The sequence below is a fragment of the Paramormyrops kingsleyae genome, chromosome 14, assembly GCF_048594095.1.
Source record: "Paramormyrops kingsleyae isolate MSU_618 chromosome 14, PKINGS_0.4, whole genome shotgun sequence".
NCBI lineage: Eukaryota > Metazoa > Chordata > Actinopteri > Osteoglossiformes > Mormyridae > Paramormyrops > Paramormyrops kingsleyae.
The window spans coordinates 28,984,458-28,997,741 of record NC_132810.1 but is presented as its reverse complement, the minus strand read 5'-3'; the positions used below and the strand labels follow the sequence as shown (position 1 = coordinate 28,997,741).

At 47.5% G+C, this 13,284-nt stretch overlaps 1 long non-coding RNA gene across 1 annotated transcript; it reads left to right on the top strand.

Moving 5' to 3' along the window:
- Positions 1–10,796: 10,796 nt before the first annotated feature.
- Positions 10,797–11,723, top strand: LOC140578360 (uncharacterized). Its single transcript, XR_011982503.1, has 4 exons — positions 10,797–11,097; positions 11,183–11,246; positions 11,392–11,468; positions 11,613–11,723. It is a non-coding gene; the product is annotated as an uncharacterized lncRNA (long non-coding RNA).
- Positions 11,724–13,284: the final 1,561 nt, after the last annotated feature.

Below are 13,284 nucleotides of genomic sequence, written 5' to 3'. Positions count from 1 at the left end.
CATTTCTGCCAAGCTGTCAGATCTGACGCGATTAAATTATAGTCCGCTGCTTAAAAAGATAGAAGATGACCTTGCACGGTGGAACAATCTACCCACATCACTTCTGGGAAGAGTAGCTACAATCAAAATGATGATCCTACCAAAAATTAACTACATGTTCTCAATGGTTCCGAGTCAACCTCCGCGGACTTGGTTTAAATCATTGGACTCCTTAGTTTCAAAATATCTATGGAAATCCAAACCACCACGAATAAGTTTAAAAACTTTACAGAAATCCAAAAACTGTGGGGGTTTGGAGCTTCCCAATTTCTACAACTACTTTCTTGCCAATAGATTGATATATGTCCTAAAATGGACTACGCAAAATAACTTAGACCTTAACTGGTTGGATATTGAGCAAACTTTCTGTAATGATATTCGAGTCGAGGACCTGCCATTTATCAGTCATATACTTAAACGACATTGCTGTTTTAAGAGCATCAACATCAGCACATCGCTGACAGCCTGGTGGGAATTTCTTAGAATAAACCAAACTTCAGTGGTCCCATGCAAACTGACACCCATCTGGAACAACCCTGACATCCTGTTAAATAAAAAAGTGATAAACTTCCTGGCTTGGCATAATAAAGGAATCAAGCGCCTCGAACATATAATCCAAGACAATTGCATGATATCATTTGACAAAATTACAGAAACTTATAACATTGAGAAAAACAAATACTTAGAATATCTTCAACTTAAATCAATAATACACAATAGATGGTGCCGTAAGCAATTAGATCTGGAGCTTTCACCTAAAATAGCAAACTTCTTAATAACTCCAACTAAAAAACTACTGTCTAGGATTTACGTGCATCTAGCAGAATCTGATACAACGCTCTCACTCCCTACCCACAAATGGGAAAGGGATTTACTCATCAATCAAGACACTAACTTCTGGAGGCAAATTTGCTTGAATACCTTTCGAATGAATCGGAACTCCAACCTGCAGCTTTTACAATACAAAATTTTACACAGAACACACTACACAGGGCAGAGGATGTTCCAGATGGGTATCAGAGATACTGACATATGCCTAACTTGTAAGACGGATGCACCAGATAATTACCTGCATGCTTTCTGGTATTGCACACCGGTCAACGAATTCTGGCAAAGGATTTGTGAAGACTTATCGACACACCTAGGGCATCCCATCCCACCCTCCCCCTCACTCTGCCTGCTTGGGGACCTCACTGACACTAATATGGACATGAATAAATCTTGCATGCTTCTCACAGTACTAACCATTGCTAAGAAAACAATCCTTCTGAACTGGAAGTCAAAAGAGAATTTAAACATAAATCTGTTCAAAAATCTACTCTGGGATTATGTTTCCATGGAGAGGATGTCTGCCTGTAAGAAAAATCAATTGATCGATTTTGAAGACAGTTGGACTCCAATAATGAATTTTTTAACGTAATGTCGTCAGGGGTGGTGGGGCCTTGCCGTCACCGTCCCGGGTTGGGGGCTGGGGGTGGGGGGGCTGGGTTGTTGGGGTCCTCTGGTGTTTCTCTTGGCTGAGGGCGCGTGGTCAGTGTCTCTGGGTGGCCGCTGGCCTGGCCTGGTTGGGGCGGTGCGGGGGGTGGGGGGGTTCTGCCCCCGCGGGGTGGGTGGCGCGCTGGGGGGGGATCGGGGGGTGGGGCCTCTGGGTTCCGCCTGGGCCGCTGCGCTGGGGTGCGTGGGTTTGGGGGCGTGGGCTCTATCTGCTGGGGCCGCTGCTCCGGCTCCCGGGCGGGTGGTCGCCCGCATGCTGGGGGGCCTGGTCTGCCCGGGCCCGTTGCCTGGTGGGGACGGGTCGTTGTCTGCCGTTGGCGATTCCGGCGCGGGGCCCTCGGGCGCTGTGGGGTGGTTTGGGGGGGGCGGTGGGGGGAGCCTCTGCCTCGCCTGGGGGGGGGCCTGGGGTGGCCGGGGGGCGGGGGTCACCCCGCCTGGCTGGTCCGGCTCCCCGTTTGCCGGGGGGGTCTGGGGTTGTCCCGTCCTTGGCCGCTAGCTGGGGTCTCATCGGGCGTGGTGGGGTGGGTCTCTCCCGGTCTGCGCCTGGGGGGGGGGGGGCGTTCCCTGCTGCTGGGCTGCCTGTGCCGCCCCTGAACACCTCGGTTGGCCGTCCCTGCCGGCTGTGCGGGGTCAGGGATGGGGACTAATCGGGGCCAGTCGGGGATCTGGCCCCGGTGCCGGGGGGGGCCCACTCCTGGCACGCCCTTATTGCTCCCCTGGGTCCAACACCACATTTCACACAACACTAGGGCCTTGAGGGGCGGTGGGGAGGTGCGCCGAGACACTGCCCCTCAATTTTTACTTACATGTTAGACACCACATGACACTAGGGCTGAGGAGGTGGGTTGAGGCAGGTGGGGCTCTGCCGTCTGCCAGCGGTGGGGTGCCCATGCCTCAACTGCTCGCCCACTTTTTGCACCTTAGTCATATACGCAGTCCATATTACATTAGGGCCTTGGGGGTGCGGGGAGGGGGATGGGGGACTCTGCCATCTGCCAGTGGTGGGGCCCTCATACCCGAACTGCACCCACTAATTTTAATGCATAGTAGACATAAACACACAACTCTCTCACACATGTACATGCACACTTCACACCAACATGGGTCAGGGAGGGGATGGGGGCTGAGGGGCCCCCCCTAACTCTCTGTCTCTGGCCCTGTGCTGGTGGGGTGGCCCGCCGGGGGGAAGACCCATCATGGGGGGGTTCGGGTGGCCCTGGCGGGTATGGGCGGCCTCCTCTCTTGGGCCACGGGCCGGGTGGTGCTTGGCTCTGCTGCGCCGTGGTGGGGCCCTGGCGGGCGGTCCGGGGAATCTTGGGACGCTCTGGGCCCTGCTAGGCGGATTGGGGGGTTCGGTCTGGGCTGGGCGGGGTGTCTGCCGCTCCCCGGTCGCCGCGGGTCCGCTCCCGGGTGGGGGGGGGGCTCTTTGTATGGGCCCCCCTTGGATCATCCTGCAGTGTTGGGGGGGAGGCGTGCCGGGTCGCTGCGGTGGGCGGCGGCCCGTCCTCCCGGGGGACGGGCTGGGGGGGCTGGGGCTCCCCCGGTGTGTGGGGGGCCGTCCGCCGGGGGGTGGGGGGGGTGGTCCCGGTGGGTGGGGCCCTTCGGCCCTGGACCCGCCTGCCCCGGTGGGTTGGTTGCGGGTGGGGCTGGGGGGCTCGCCGCCCGTCCTCCCTCTGCGGGCCTCCCTGTGCGGGGGTTGGCGCCCCCTTAGTCCCTCGCGGGCTCCCTCTCGGGTTGGGCGGGTGGTTGTCTCTGGGATGCGTGGCTGTGGGCCCTTGTGCCGGGGGGGCAGTAGGGTGGCTTCGGTTGCCTGGTTCTCCTGCCTTCGCCTTGGGCCTGGGGGGGGGGGGTGCTGCCGCCTCCCCTGACGGCATTAAATGCCAGCACATCCAATGACAAATCAGGTCACACCTACACTTGCACATGCATACAAGACTGGTTGAGCGATCGATATCATTATTATTATTACTTTTTAGGGTATGTTATAGATTTAGGAATTGAAATATACATATATAACGGTACGATTACGTGTGTGTATGCTACATATATATAATACCGATTTGTATTAATTATTATTAGTATCACTGATGTTGTTATAATTCTTGTTGTTTGATGAGTGTTATGTTTCTTATGGTTGTTTGTATTCTGTATTCCCCTATACTTCATCTTTTTTCCATCCCGCCTACATTATTAGTGTTATTATTTCTGTATACCTTTTTTTTTTTTTTTTTTTTTTTTTTTTCTTTTCTCTCTCCCCCTCTCCCCATGGTGATTGATGTCTGTTATTGTTACGCTGTTGTTTTTGTACCCCCCCTGTTTTTCTCCTTTTCCACGGTACTGGTGAGTTCGGAGCGGCCACAATCTTTACTCTTGAATGTAATGTAAAATAAAGTTGTCCTCCGAAGAGGGGGGGTGGTGGTGGGCAACAATAAAAAAAAAAAAAAAAAAAAAAAAAAAAAAAAAAGATTCAAGCATTCAACGGTCCCGTAGTATAAGATACAATATCGATTCCTTAAGCCAATAGTTAGATTTTTTTGATACCTCAGAAATCCCCACGATACGATATGATTCGATTCAGTTCCATACTGGGGATAGTAGTCGAAATGATGAAATTTCACACAATCCTTTATATTTAAATGAATTAAAAAAGGCAAATATAATTAGCATTTTATCATATTTTATTGGGAACTGTAAACAAAATCTAGTGTAGTCAAGTATGTCCCATAAAACAAGCAAAATAAAATGCAATAAGGTAAAAATAAAAACTTTGGATGGAGGTCGATTAACCTGGTGACTAATTTTTATTTTGAATCAAGTCTTCTCCAGACAAATACAAAAGTGTAACAAAAAGTATGTCCATAACTGTCATGACCTGCTCGTGTACTACGCCCCTCATTAACTTCGCGTGCAATCCCGATTGTTCCCAGCTGTTTCTTATTGTTTTGTCTAGTCCTGTATATTTAAGTCCACGTCAGAGTCTGTCGCCCAAATCTGTCATTGAAGTTTTCCCCGTGTTCCCCGTTTGTTGGATTTCCGTCTGCCTGATCCTGATTCCTCCTCATTCCCTGCTCGCTCGCCCTACGCTGGGATACAATGATAACAAGTAAAATTAAGTGTAATAAAGTCAAATAAAAAACATTGCATGGACAGACATATAGAATGAGGAACATCAACATGACTGACTTCTGCGGTGAAATAAGTATGTCAGTATTCTTCTTTGACAGTTTTTTTAAAGAAAAATTAAATGGTCAACGTGTTCAGGAGATTGTGTGCTCTGAGCATAGCGTCCTATGTCACCTGCCGTACTAAACACACGCTCTGAAGGTACACTAGCTTGTGAGCTACTTATAAATGACTAAATCAAAGTGATCTACCTACTATAAAAATGCAAAACATATTTATGTATAAAAAGTTTGAGTATTTTTAAATATGATTTATTATTATTACTATTATTATTAATAGCTTCCCTTTGGGATAAATAAAGTATTTTTGAATTGAACTGGGATTTTAGTTCCTTCACCTTTCTATTTCTCAGCTCGCTTTTCGGAGGTAAGTTAATGAAGTTTTCATGAACAGTGCGAAAATGCCGCTCCACATTTCCCTTCTTCGGAATAGCAGTAGTAGACTGACAGATGAGGCAAATGCACTTCGAATATGACATGGTGGAAAAAAACAGTGGTAGGTTTTTGGCTTCTTATGTGGTCCAGCTCCCCCATTAATTTTTCTACCCTTTCTTAAGTTTAGTAGAAATAAACTGGAGGCTAACTAGGCGACTGTCATGACCTGCGCGTCCAGTCCTTGTGTGTGCCACGCCCACCTCGTTACCCGCGTGTGAATTCCCATCGTATCAGCTGTCTTGCGTTTATTCTGATGTCATGTCCTGTATTTAATCCGCGTTCAAGTCTGTTTCCCCGGGGGCCTGTACTACGAAGCAGGGTTACTGGCTTATCGGGGTAACTTGTCGAATTTAAGGTAGTCTGGGCAAAATGTAAGTGAACGAATATGAAGTACATTTAAACTTTGGTACCTTAAATCCGACAAGTTACCCCGATATGCCAGTAATCCTGCTTCGTAGTACAGGCCACTGGTCTGTCAATAATGTTTGTACTGTGTGGTTACCTGTCCGCCCTGAACAAACCCTGTCCTTTGGATTACCATTTCCCTGATCCGGCTTTCCCGCACCCTGCTTGCTCGCCCGTCACACGATCGTAACAGCGACTCAGTAGCTTGCTAGAGATTTGCAGCAGTTGGCGCGGTTGAACGCGTCATCCATCCTTTATTTTTTTATGCCATACGATCTACCCACACTACCTTTGCAATAGACCAGTATATCTCAATCGACATATTGGGCACCCCTGGTGTAGACCATGTATATGTCGGAGTGGATCAAGAAAACAATACTAGAACAGATGAGAAAATAAAAACGCATGTATCGATATTTTTGCGGTCACATCGATGCATTGGATCGTTTGCCGTTGAATTGATATATCGATACAAATCGATGTATTGTTACACTCCTACTATGTACTATTGGATATCTGCTCTTTGAGATCAAAGCAGGTGAGGAGGGTTGTAAGAGACCAGCAGATCTCTAAGGTATTCTGGTGCAAGGCCATTCAGTGCTTTCTAAGTTAACTGCAGTATTTTGTAGTCAATCCAGGACTTAACTGGAAGCCAGAGAAGGGAGCATAGAACAACGGCTAATATGATCACCTTTTTTTAGTTTTTGTGAGAACTAATAAAAAAAAACAATTAAACTAAACATACTGGGGGCTGTCAATGGGTAACAGGAAGGAAATAATGCACCATGGGCATAGTTTCCCATGACAAAATAAACAAACAAAATTGTTCCCTGGGAGTAGCTGTTGTTGGGTACTACAGTGCAAGTTACTTAAGGGTCTGACAGATAACCTAGTATGGAGAAAAGGATAAAGAACTTAGACTGGAAGGAGTCACATCGATTGTGTGTGTGCGACAATTGGTGGGTTGATAGGCAGAAGGGAAGTTTTGAACAAGAAGTGAAAAATGACAGGTTCAATAGCAGCGGGACCGTGTTCACAACCTGGTTTGCTGTTGCAGATCAGATTACCCCTGGGTTGGGCTCTGTTGGACAAATCAGTTTTAACCAGAATGAGGACAACTAGCAGGTTCTGCTTTGCTTGTGACTACAAGATGCCCGTGTGTGGAAAAGTTTGAATGTTGTCAGGTGTCTCACTGATATGATCATTTAAGTCAATTGTCCACTATAATTAATTGTGATTAAACCCTTGTCCATGGAAGTCTCCTTGTTGTGGGAGAGGGAGTGATTAAAAGCATGAAATAAAAAGGTAAAACAGAAATCAAGTAAAATTGTGTTTCTAACGTTTTAATTGTAAACATAATTTAATTGTGTAACAATTATTTAATAAGATGCCAATGGGTTGAATCAATTCATCTTTTAATGTTGATTCCTGCTTTGAGGCAAGCGTCTGTGTGTCCAATTAAATGTGACACAGTTATAATACTGTGGCTGACCATTAGAGTTGCAATTTAAATGGTGTGGTACTGCTATGGCTGACCACTAGAGGGTTTAAGGGGCGTTGCTCCCTCGATGGGGGCCTCAGGTAAGTAAGCCTAATGGATGTAGTCACTGTGACCCGAAAAAATCTATTAATTAATGAATTTATTATTATTAATTAACCATTATATTTGAATGATTTGTTTCTCTAGTAAACATTATTATGGAAGTCCTGATTGTTCAGTTACTGGAAGATTTAGTTCCAGGCTGTGAATGGAATTCATTAATTACAGTATAACTACTTAACGTGAGTTAGAACATTAGTCCTGTGAACATAACTCTCACCAGGTAATGTAGCAACTCCACAGCAAAAATCTGCTCATGGATGCAGAAAGAGTCTTGTGATACTTTAGGACACAGGTGTCAGACTCCAGTCCTGGAGGGCCGGAGCCCTGCACATTTTTGGGTTTCCCCTCGTTTAACACACCTGATTCAACTTCTTGTGCTAATTACCACATAGCTGTTGAGCTGAATCATTTGTGGTGGAACAGAGAAAGAACTAAGCTAAACAGGGCTCCAGCCCCCCAGGACTGCAGTTTGACACCCCTGTTTTAGGACAAACTTGGGACTTTTAAAAGCTTACAGAGGTTTGCACCAGTAAAGTGACTTAATTATGAGACAATCATTCAGATGGCGATTTAAAATGTATAAAAGGTATGCATTTTTTTCTAACACTACAACTAACACACGACAAACATTAATCTTAACGTAAGATAAACACAAAATATCAGGATAAAACACAATAAAATCAATAAGCAGGATGGAATATGGGAAAGTACTAACTTAATTTTGTGGCTTTGCGTAGTTCTGTAGGACTCTTCTCCCCCCTTTCTGTGTGGTAGTTCTTCACGCAGTCACGTAGCTACAGTATTACGGTTCAGTTCCACCCACAGAGGAATCTGAGGTGTGTGATTTTAAAGTCGATGAATATTGATCATTGGAAATTCAACATTTGGACCAATGATCTGGGACATCTGACCAGAGTCGTAGTCTAGGGGTTTGCATAGTGGTCCAATGGATTTACGACCGTATACTAAATCAACTTTATGTCATGGGCTGCTCCAAGGATGACCTGTCATGCAGGGATTCCCTTTTACGCCCTCGAGGTTTCCTGAGAAGGGAGTGTTGCAACGACCGTACTGTTCACTCCCCGCCGGCGCCAGGACCCGGGAGAACCGGTTACAGCACGCCACCTTCTGACAGCTGAAGCTCATTGGGTTAATGGATAATCTTTCTTATTCGCTTGTGGCACGCCTGCCAGATACGAGATCTTCAGCTTTGGTTGCAAATTTGAGCGTTTCTGTCCCGTATCCCCTCTTCCTGTCTATTAGCAACTTTTCATTCTATTTTCACTCTGTTTTTTATAAATACCCTGAGCACATGTGACAGATGTGAAAGGGTCTGGAGAAGTCATGGAGAATGTTATGCTGCCTGTAATATTGTTCAGCATGACCAGTTTGGTGGTAGGCCAGTGATAGTTTGGGGAGGCATATCCATGGAGGAATGCATTGACCTCTACAGGCTAGACAACGGCACCTTGACTGCCATTAGGTATTGGGATGAAATCCTTGAATTCATTGTCAGACCCTATGCTGGTGCAGTGGGTCCTGGGTTCCTCCTGGTGTATGACAATGCCTGGCCTTATGTGGCGAGAGTATGCAGGCAGTTCCTGAAGGATGAAGGAATTGATACCATTGACTGCCCCCCACGCTCTTCTGACCTAAATCCAGTAGAACATCTCTAGGATATTATGTATCGGTCCATCCACTAGGTTGCACCTCAGACTGTCCAGGAGCTCAGTGGTGCCCTGGTCCAGATCTGGGAGGAGATCCCCCAGGACACCATCCGTCGTTTCAATAGGAGCACGCCCTGACGTTGTCAGGCATGCATACAAGCATGTGGGGGCTGTACAAACTACTGAGTACGATTTTGAGTTGCTGCAATGAAATTTCAGCAAAATGGACTAGCGTCTTTCAATTCAGCCCTCTGTAGTTTCATAATTTTCAATTCCATCAAACGATGCTTACCCAGTCCATATCAGTATAGATATCCAGCATGCTTTTTCCCATTGAGATCTGATGTGTTTTCAAAGTGTTCCTTTAATTTGTTTGAGCAGTGTATATTTATATACATATAATGGTTTTGTGAGGAAGATAGAATGAGTTACCTTTGTGGGGGGTAACAGAATTATTAAGATAATTTACATGAACAAGTAGACATAACATCTAGATATTTATACTGCTAACAAGGTAAACACTTAGGCAAGACACACAACAGGCAAATCTTAAAACAGGTCCTTCTCTCTTTGAGGTTCTGTTTGTGAGGAAGGAGGGAGGTGCATGTTGGATTCTTAAACACCAGCATTCGTGGTTTCACTCTTATCAGTACCCAAATGTGCATCCCCCCTAGGGGTGCTAGCTTGCTCTATGCTTGAACCCTTTATATTAAGGTCCAGGTTGTTATTCCTAGGGTTCTAAATCTCTATACAAGTTGGAATGCTAGCCTTCCTTTGCCTTGTTATTTGAATCACCTTGAGTGTGTGTATGTGTGAGTGTATGTTTGTGTGTGTGCGATTCCACATTTACCAAGTGGTAGCATATATACTGTAAGGTGAACAGTAGAGGGCCCAGCACTGATCCCTGTGGGACACCATATTTAACTTTAGAGTGCTTCATTCATTTTCGCCATGGACAAATTAATAACAACCAGTTTAGTAGGAATAGGGTCTAAAGGCTAGTAGAAGATTTGAAATTAAGTTAAAAATGTATGATTATTTTACAGGAAAGATAAATTCAAAAATGTCATTATCAGTAGTAATAGGGCTAGCAGTAGACTGGTAGCTGTATGTAGCTACAGACATGGTGGTCTGACTAATCTTACTTATGTTGCCATTAAAAACCATAATAAATTCATCACTCCTAAGGGTTTCTAGGACTTGTGAGTTACACATTGAAGAATTCTTTGTTAAGTTAGACTCAGATTCAAACAGGAATTTATTATTGTTTTTTGTTTTCTTTTATTAGTATGGAGAGATACACAGACCTAGCGATCACTATTGGTATGTCTATTGCTATGGCTATGCAGTTGTGTGTTGGGGCAGTGCAGTGAAGACAGCTGATACCAACAGGCTGAACAAGCTGATTAAAAAGGCTGGTTCTGTCCTGGGTGTCAGACTGGAGAACCTGGCGGAGGTGTCTGAGAGGAGAATGCTGAAAAAGCTTCTTAGTATCATGGACAACCCCTTTCACCCCATGCACGCCTCCATGATGGGTCATCAGAGCACACACAGCAAAAGACTCATTGCCTGCAAATGCAGAACCAAACGCCACAGGAAATTCTTTCTACCCGTGGCAATAAGAGTGTATAACTCTTCCCCCTTCTGTAGGTGATCTTTTTCATCGTTTTCAGCATTTATGTCATTAGGTTCTCATTCAGATTGTACAATATTACTCATCTGCTTTTTATTTACTCACTGGTATGCTATTGAATGTTTGTTTTCATCCCCTCATCACAAGGTGCTATCTCATTTTATTCATGGCACAAACACTAAGGGCCATTTTCCCATATAGGGATTAAGCCTAGTCGTAGACTAAATGTAATTTTAAACCTGGATTTATTGAAGTGGCTTTCTCACACATGTATTAAAATATTCTCAGACTTGCACTACACTGTAAACCCCACTGTTGTCATTAATAAAGAAATTAAGTTAATACAACTTGACATTACTTAAAGTACAAAGTTTTGGCATCAAAACTTAAACAGGTGTGTTTAACTTGGTAGCAAAAACGTTTTAATTAATATTTTAAGTTCTCTGAACTCAACATTTTAATTCATTTAAATAAAATGATTGGTCGCGCTAAAAAATTCTGCTTTGACAACCGCGCTGTCCATAAGTTATATGACACAAGGCAGGAATTTTTTTTCGTGCTGAATTTTGCTGAAGCAGCAGCAAGACAGAGGGACTATAGCAGAAACCATCTGACAGAAGAAAGACAAAAGTTAAATTAGTAAGTAGAGATTTAAACACTCATATACATTTTTCTTAATTGATTTTCACATTATTCTAATGTTATGTTTTTCGTTTCACTCCAGTAGCAGCACAAGTACGCTGGCGGTAAAGCAGGTGGGAAGAGAGTCCTCCTGTGACATTACACAGGTAGGTTAATGGTAAAATATTTAAATGTAAAATTCTCTTGGTTGCTGTTTTATTTTTGGAGTATTTTGTAGTTATAAACACGCTTACTAACTTTCTGTAAGAACATTTTAATTTCCCGTTTAATTTTTTTGGTTTCTTCCCCCAGCTGCACGTGCTGGCAGGCGATTATGAAGCAGGCGGAGACACGCATGGAGTCATCATAAAGGCCCATGGATTACACTGGTAAGTTAATGTTTAACACGCTTGTACATTTTGGTTTATTGTCTGTAAAAGGTTTTATTTTGTAGTTATAAACACGCCTAAGTTTCTAATTTTTTTTAAGAACATTTTAATTTCCTGCCTAATGTAACCGTTTTCCTCCCTCAGCGGCACTTGCAGGCAGGTGGTCGTGAAGCAGGCGGTGACAGGGCTGGAGTGTCATGCCCCGATCGTCCGCTCCCCTTGTGGGCCACGCCCCCTCATTAACCGCGTGTGGATTCCCCGTGTTTACCAGCTGTTCTTGATTGTTGTCATTAGTCCATTGTATTTAGTCCGCGTTTCCGTTTGTTTCCCCAGTCCGGTCATTGATGTTATGTGCTGTACTGTCGTGTTTCCCCGGTCCTGCTTCCCTTTAATAAATCCCCGTTCTACCCTGCTTCCTGGCTCCTGCTCGCCCGCTTCCCTGCTCGCCCGCTCCGAGGCGTAACAGAATGACCGGACTCTTTAAAGCAAGACCAGGTACTTCGCCGGCAGACTCGCTGAGGGACGATCTTCCCGAGATTCCCAGGATGATTCCGCCGAATTTCGCTTTCTGCGACCCCCGCCTGTACTGGCCGGATGCCGACCGGCGACGAAAGCCGGCTCCCGAAGTGCCTGGCCGCACAGCAGCCGGATCGCGGAGAGACCGAAGATGGGAAGACGCGCCTGAGGTCTTTCTAAGGGCCGTCTTGACCGCTTCCCCTGCTGTGCACTGGGAGAATCCCTACCCGATTCTCCACCCGGCGGTGTTCGCGGGTGACGTCACCGCCGCTTCGCCTAGGCGGACGCCCGAAGCCCGTCCGCCCGCCGCTTCGCTGCCTAAACCCGCAACCTGCCTCTTCACCGGGACGCGCCTGGCCCTTAAAGGGGCCAGGTCCATTCAGGACGCTATCCCGCGGGTTCCGCGATTGCGGAAGCGGGCAGCGCCCCCCGTGGTTCCAGAGGCTGCAGCGCCCCCCGTGGTTCCAGAGGCTGCAGCGCCCCCCGTGGTTCCTGAGGCTGCAGCGCCCCCCGTGGTTCCTGAGCCACGGCCCTGCCAGGAGACGGCTAGGCGGTTCTTCACCCTCCAGGGACTGTACTGGCGGATGGTGGGTGAACCCACCATAAGGAGCTCCCCGGAGGCGGTTGCGCTCCTGGAGCGGCTCCGGAGGGAGTTTGCTGCCGTCTCTCCAGCGGCTCCACCTCCACAGCTGGAGAGGGCGGAGGAGACCTTGAGGGAGCTGCTCTGGTTGCGGTCGGAGCTGGCCCCTCCAGAGGAGGCCGCGGCCCCTGCTGTGCCACTGCCCCCAGAGGTCCCTCTAGCGCCCCCTGCTGGCCTGGAGTGGGTGCCCCCTGCCCAGTCCCTTGTGCAGCCCCCAGTGCTCCCCGAGACTCCAGTGCCTGAGCTCCAAGCTCAGCCCCCTGCTGGCCGCACGCCCGAGGCGCCCCCTGCTGGCCGCACGCCCGCTGAGGCGCCCCCAGTGACTCCCGTGCCCGCTGAGGCGCCCCCAGTGACTCCCGCGCCCGCTGAGGCGGCCCCAGTGACTCCCGCGGCCCTGCCTGAGGCGGCCGCTCTGCCGGTCCAGCCCGGCTCGCCCGCGGCCTCACAGGCTACCTCGCCTGAGCTCCCCGCGGCCCCTGAGCTCTCAGCTCAGCCCCCCACGACTCCCTATGCTCCTGTCCCCGAGGAGGTCCCTGACTGCTGCCCTGATGCTCCTCCCTCTATAGTGGCATCGGAGGGGGAGCTTTAGTGGGACCCCTCGGGGATTGCCTTGACCTCCCCCGTGGCTTCCCCTGTGACTGCCCCCGTGGCTTTCCCCGT